This window comes from Limulus polyphemus, unplaced genomic scaffold (assembly GCF_000517525.1).
Source record: "Limulus polyphemus unplaced genomic scaffold, Limulus_polyphemus-2.1.2 Scaffold1287, whole genome shotgun sequence".
NCBI classification, from domain to species: domain Eukaryota; kingdom Metazoa; phylum Arthropoda; class Merostomata; order Xiphosura; family Limulidae; genus Limulus; species Limulus polyphemus.
The window spans coordinates 130,234-136,044 of NW_013666897.1; the positions used below are offsets into that span (position 1 = coordinate 130,234).

The window sequence follows — 5,811 nt, forward strand, 5'->3', positions numbered from 1 at the left end:
TAAATTAGGGACGGCTAGTGCATATAGCCCTCGTGTAGCTTTGCGCGAAATTCATAGCAAAAAAACAATTTTCATCCATCACCTCCTCCAGTCGTCTTTAATGTAGTTGAAATCAAAACTAGCATTTTTCAGCCTATGTGTATACAAGAAGGATATTCATTTTTTCTTCTTCCACTTCATTTTATTTAGCATTTGAATTAACTTTTGCCATGTTGAATCCCCTTTCAATTACACTATCTTTAAAATGATATGCTATTAAAAAAAACCTTTTAGTTATTTGAATCTTCATAAAATGCTGGATTTTTTAAATGGTTTCAAATCATACGATTATAATAATCATTTCAGATTATAATTAAAATGTTGTCTTTATCAATTTTCTTAATTATTATATCATCTCTTATTCTTAGTTTTAATAATGCAACGCTTTCTCCTTTAATAATATTGTACTTGTGTGGTGTAACTGTAACTCGCATGATTAGGGACTCAGTTTTCATACATAACAGATCTAGTTGTAAATTTCTTCCGTAATGCTGTTGAAGATTTGATTTTAATTTAATCATAAGGTTAACTTTCTTCTGTGGATTTTCATGAAACCATTCCTTTAAATCATTCTTTGAATGTGTGAAGGGGTATAACTTGGAGTAAAATTTAATCCTCTAGATAATAGTTTCATTTCCTTTTGATCTAAATTCTGTTTTGATAGATTTAAAATTTTTAATGATTCCACTGGGGAAGTTTTTAGTTTTTTTCTACTATTATATTCATGTGGAAGATGTCTTCTTTCCCTCTTATTTAGTCCTCTTTGATATTCTCCTTGGTTAAAATCTAAATAACTCATTGGTTTTATATATGTCCTTCTCTTTGTTGTCGTTGGTTTCCTTTTCTAATTCTTTGTCAAACCGTCTCAATTGTTTCTGATTATTTGACATATTCTTCCATTTATTGTCATTATTTTCTCTCCAATTTTATTTTTGAGATCGTGATATTTATAGTTTCATTCTTGATAGTCTGTGTTTAGCCTAATTCTCCCATTTTAATGGTTTTGTCTATCATCTATCAACGGTTCTCCAAACCAATTTTCCTTCCTTCTCCAGAATTTCTTACTGTTGGTTTCTTCATGTCGACACATGTTTTACCATTAACATTTAAATTCATTATATAGCTCATCATTATCTAAAAGGTTTTAAGTTGATCTAATACTTTAAAATACATTTCCTCATAAATGTGTATTTTTTGTACAATACAATACTAAATAAAGCACTTATTCTACTTGCTGATGTGTTTTACATTAAAATATTTCTTTAAAACAGCGTGATTTAATTATAATGAGCATGTTCTATTAAGTAACAGAATTTAGCATTTAGCTTGTGCAGATGATAAACTTGAAGAGGGAAGAATATCAAAAGGTGAAGATAAGGATGGAAGTGAAAACATGGGGTTATTGTTATGTAAGATTATTTAATCCTGCACGTTGATACGAGGTAAATAGGGAGACAATATTTTGATTATGCTATCCAAGGACCGGGGTAAATGATGAAACCAACAGAACAAGTGCTATAATAAAGGGTATTAGCAGTAATACACTATTTGTAGTGCACATAGGGGCTAATGGTTTTGGGAATGGTAGGTCAGTGGAGCTTATTGTTGAGTATATTGCATTCATAAAGTGATCCAAAGAAACAGGCATAATAACTTAATTCTGTACGGGATGCTGTGGGAATGAAATTATAAGTAGTTCATTAAAGCTAGGTGGGATTAGTTCAGTCTGAAAAGGGATAGTTTTTGAATGTGTGGCTTAAATATAATATGGTAGAGACTGTCTTGTTTGCAAGGGATATTAACTCAACTGTAACGACAACTTCAAACTAAGATTAAAAAGTAGAAAGGGCAGAATAATGAAGAAAAAATAAGGTGTAAGAAAAGGTATAGTGTGGGAACAATGTACAAAGGTAATTTTAATAATAGACTCAACTGTTATTATTGTAATGCAAGAATTATAATAAATAAAACGGATGATTTAAGAGAATTGGTCGGAATAGAGGATTTAATGGGAAAGACTAAAACCTGGCTAAATGTAGAGAATTTTGATGACAGGAATTTATTTAAATACAATGTTATAGATTGTTTAATAAGGATAGAGTAATAAAAAATGGTGATAAGGTGAGGATTTATATGTAAAATGTGAGTTACGGACTGTTCAAGTCAAGGATATCAAAGCTAAAGGTCATCCTTTGTTCTCCTGAAGAAGAATAGTCAAGTATTCCAAAGCACTCGAGTTTTGGGTCTTATTTTAAGTTTATTAAACTTTATATTTGATCCTTTGTGCTAACTCTTTTATCAAGAAAGCTAATAGCAATGAGATTGAATCTAGTTGGATTTCTGTTCGTGGTCATAAGAGGAGAAGGCTTTTATTTGGAATTTTTACAAACCACCAGATGAAACTAGCGTGAAACTCTACAGTGAGATAAATAATTCAACTGTTAATGAGGTTATACTTATTGGAAAGTCAAATCATGAGAGAGATAAGTTCTTAGAAACTGTTCTGGATGGTTTTCCTCAACAACTGGTTAGGGAACCTACTAGGAACAATGCTTTAGATTTATTGTTAACCTCTAATAAAGAAATGATAGAGATAAAGAATAAAGAGAATTTGGTTCCAAATTTCAAAAAGTAAATTTTGAGGAGATGAGACAAGAATTATCTGTTGTGGATTGTGCAACTGAATTAGTTGGAGATACTGATCAAATGTTGAAAACTCTTAAATAATTCTTTAATATTCAAGATAGGCATGTTCCTCACATAAATGGTGGCCGCAAGTAAAAAACAGATTGGTTTAGAATGGATATAAAGGATAAAATTAAAGAAAAGCATTATAAAAATAAGAAGTTGAAATTGGCAACAATGATTGGAGGTTTGAAGGATTGTATAAGATCAAGAAAGTTGACCAAACGATGAATTGGGAAATAATATATATATATATAAAGGTTGGCTGAAAATGTAAAAGTTAATAGTAAGCATTTCTTCAAATGTATTAAGGGTAAACAAACTTTTAGGATGGGATTAGGGTCTTTGAGGGATAACACAGGAATGATGATTATGGGAAAGGTGTGTTATTAAAATCTACTTTTTTAATTTTTACTAATGAGGATTTAAAAAATATTACTCATCCTAAACAATTCTAGTTGGAAAACAACACTGCACAAAATGATCATATTAATTTTGGGCTTGTTAAGCAAAAATTAGAAAGTTTAAAGATGATAAAGCTTCTGGGCCAGATGATATTTACCCAAGGGTTTTGAAAGAGGTTAAATATTGAATGTATGAGCAACTGGCTATTATTTTTTCTAAGACCATGAATAGTGGGCAGGTGCCACAAGATTGGCTGTTGGCTAATGCTACTTCCATTGTCAAGGGAGGTGATAAAAATTGTCTCAGTCTATTAGTCTAACATTAGTGGTAGGAAACTTATTGAAAGTTTGATAAAAGATGCTTTGCAAAGTCTAAAATTTTGTACGATAGCCTACATGATTTCACAAAGGAAAAATCTTGCCTTGTGATATTTTGACACTCTTTGAAAATATTACTATTAACAATTTATTAATATTTGAATGATGTGGGCTGTCATTGACTTTTTTAGTGTTAGCTTAATTAAGTGGATAGGACAGCCTAGATGGTCCAAAAGGTCATAAAATAATAAAACCCTATAAAGCCTATAACCCGAGCTCTTTCGAAAGATGGGCCTTTCTTCTTCAGGGGCAAACTATTTTATTAATGTTTTTGTAAACAGGTTTTACCTCTACTATTTAGATGATTAGATAAGATAATATTATTTTATCTAAACACGAAGGGTTAACGATCTTTATTAATAATGATTTGCACCTATATATTTGTTTCATGGCAAATTCCTGACCGTTCAACAGTGCAATGCTGCCACGAGTTGACTTATGGCTTTAGTATGTGTCATAACCCTTTCATACGATATACGAATGATACAAAGTATGAGAGAAAACCATTTCAAAAATGACTATTTTTAACATGAATACTATGGCAAGGGAATATCAACGCATTATATGAAACGTAAAACAGCCTGAACAAGTACGATTAACATTACCATTACAAAAGTTCACTCTAGAAAGTAGAGCATATCTGGAAGAACTGTGCACAAAATAATAGACAAAGGTCTTGTCCTTGTAAGAATGTATAAACAACGAATAAACAAGCTGCTTCTCAGACACAGTAGTGAGGGAAATACTAAGTATGAAAACGTATATTGTACGTTGAATATTGGGACAAGAAAGGGAGGATTTGCCACCGATAACGAGTTGATAATTAGATCATTTCAACATCAACATCATTCAAAGAATGTAAAATAACAACTTTTTGTTTTATACCTGACATGGGAAAATAAAAGTTGTATTCATGGTACTCCTTTCGCCAATAAAGCCACCGGCCTACGCACTCTCGGGAATTTTGTGCAGTTGTTTTGCATAAACGTGTAGTGGGCAGTTTGTCAAGGCGTGTCGCCTAAGGATGGCCTAGTCTGACAAAGTAATCATGGCCATTAGACCGAGCAAGACTGACAACAGAGAAAGTAGTCTGAGGGCAACAGATAACCTAGAACATCTAATAAATTTCGATTAACTCCCGTATTGTCCCCCAGGTCCAAAGAAAGGTCTAATTTGTACTGAGGAGAATTATCATTAAAGATATTCCAGCTTTCGCTTTAGCATGTAAACTGTTATATGATGTAAAGTAATAGCAATTGTTAAATGACACAAATTGTGTAATTCATTAACAGATATTTTAAACGAACGGCTGTTTCTATGAAGTAATGAGGCAATGATTTAAAGCATATAAACATCAACATTGAACTGATAAAAGTTGTTATAAAAAATATTCTGCAATGTATTAGATCGTTAGGAAATTAATGTCACTTATTTTTAGATGTAAAAACCCTGACAACTTATATTTCAAAACAAAACATTTATTGAATGAAATAGTCTACATTCTTATTGATGATGCTTTTTGATCTTACAATCAGGTTTTTAATGCCTTTGAAGCAAAAAAACATGTCGATGTCCTCTTTAACACCTTCAACATTTGCACACGTTTTCACATTAAGATGATGTTGCAGCGAACGAAAAAAGATAATAATCTGATAGTGCCATATCTGGAGAACATGGTGGATGGGGGAGAACTACCCAACCCAACTCCATAATCTTGTGCTGCGCCAAACGTGCCACATGTGGACATGCATTGTCGTGGAGAAGAAGAACACTTTTCCGATTGATGAGTGAAGGGCGTTTCTGATGAAGGGCTTGATTTAAATGTTCCAGTTGCTGTCTATAGATCTCTGCATTGACATTTCGCTGTGGATTGAGGTATTTGAAATTAATTATTCTTTCGATGTCCAACCAAATGCAAAGCATCACTTTCTGTGGATGGAATCCAGGTTTGGGAGTCGGAAGTGGTTTTTGTCTAGGACTGAGCCTTTGTTTTTGGCGTTTAATATTCATAGAGAATCCATTTTTTATCACTGGTGATAATTCTGTCCAAAAATGGTTCACGCGCATTACGCGCCAGAAGAGACGAAGCAACGTTCACACGTTGGAAACGATGATCATCGGAGAGTTCGTGAGGCACCCAAACACCTTCTTTATGAAGTTCCCCATATTCCTTAGATGATTACATATTGTTTCATGAGAGACATGCAATGTCAGGGCCATTTCACGAGTGTGTTGCCTTGGGTTAGACTCAACAAGTGTCTTCAGAGCACCAATATCAATTCCAACATGTCAGCCCTTGCTATCA

General features: G+C 32.8%; 1 protein-coding gene across 2 annotated transcripts in view; it reads left to right on the forward strand.

The window, feature by feature from the left end:
* LOC106462941 (protein kinase DC2-like) overlaps positions 1-5,811 on the forward strand; it is a 51,317-nt gene that overhangs the window by 25,049 nt on the left and 20,457 nt on the right. The gene's annotated exons all lie outside the window — the stretch shown is intronic.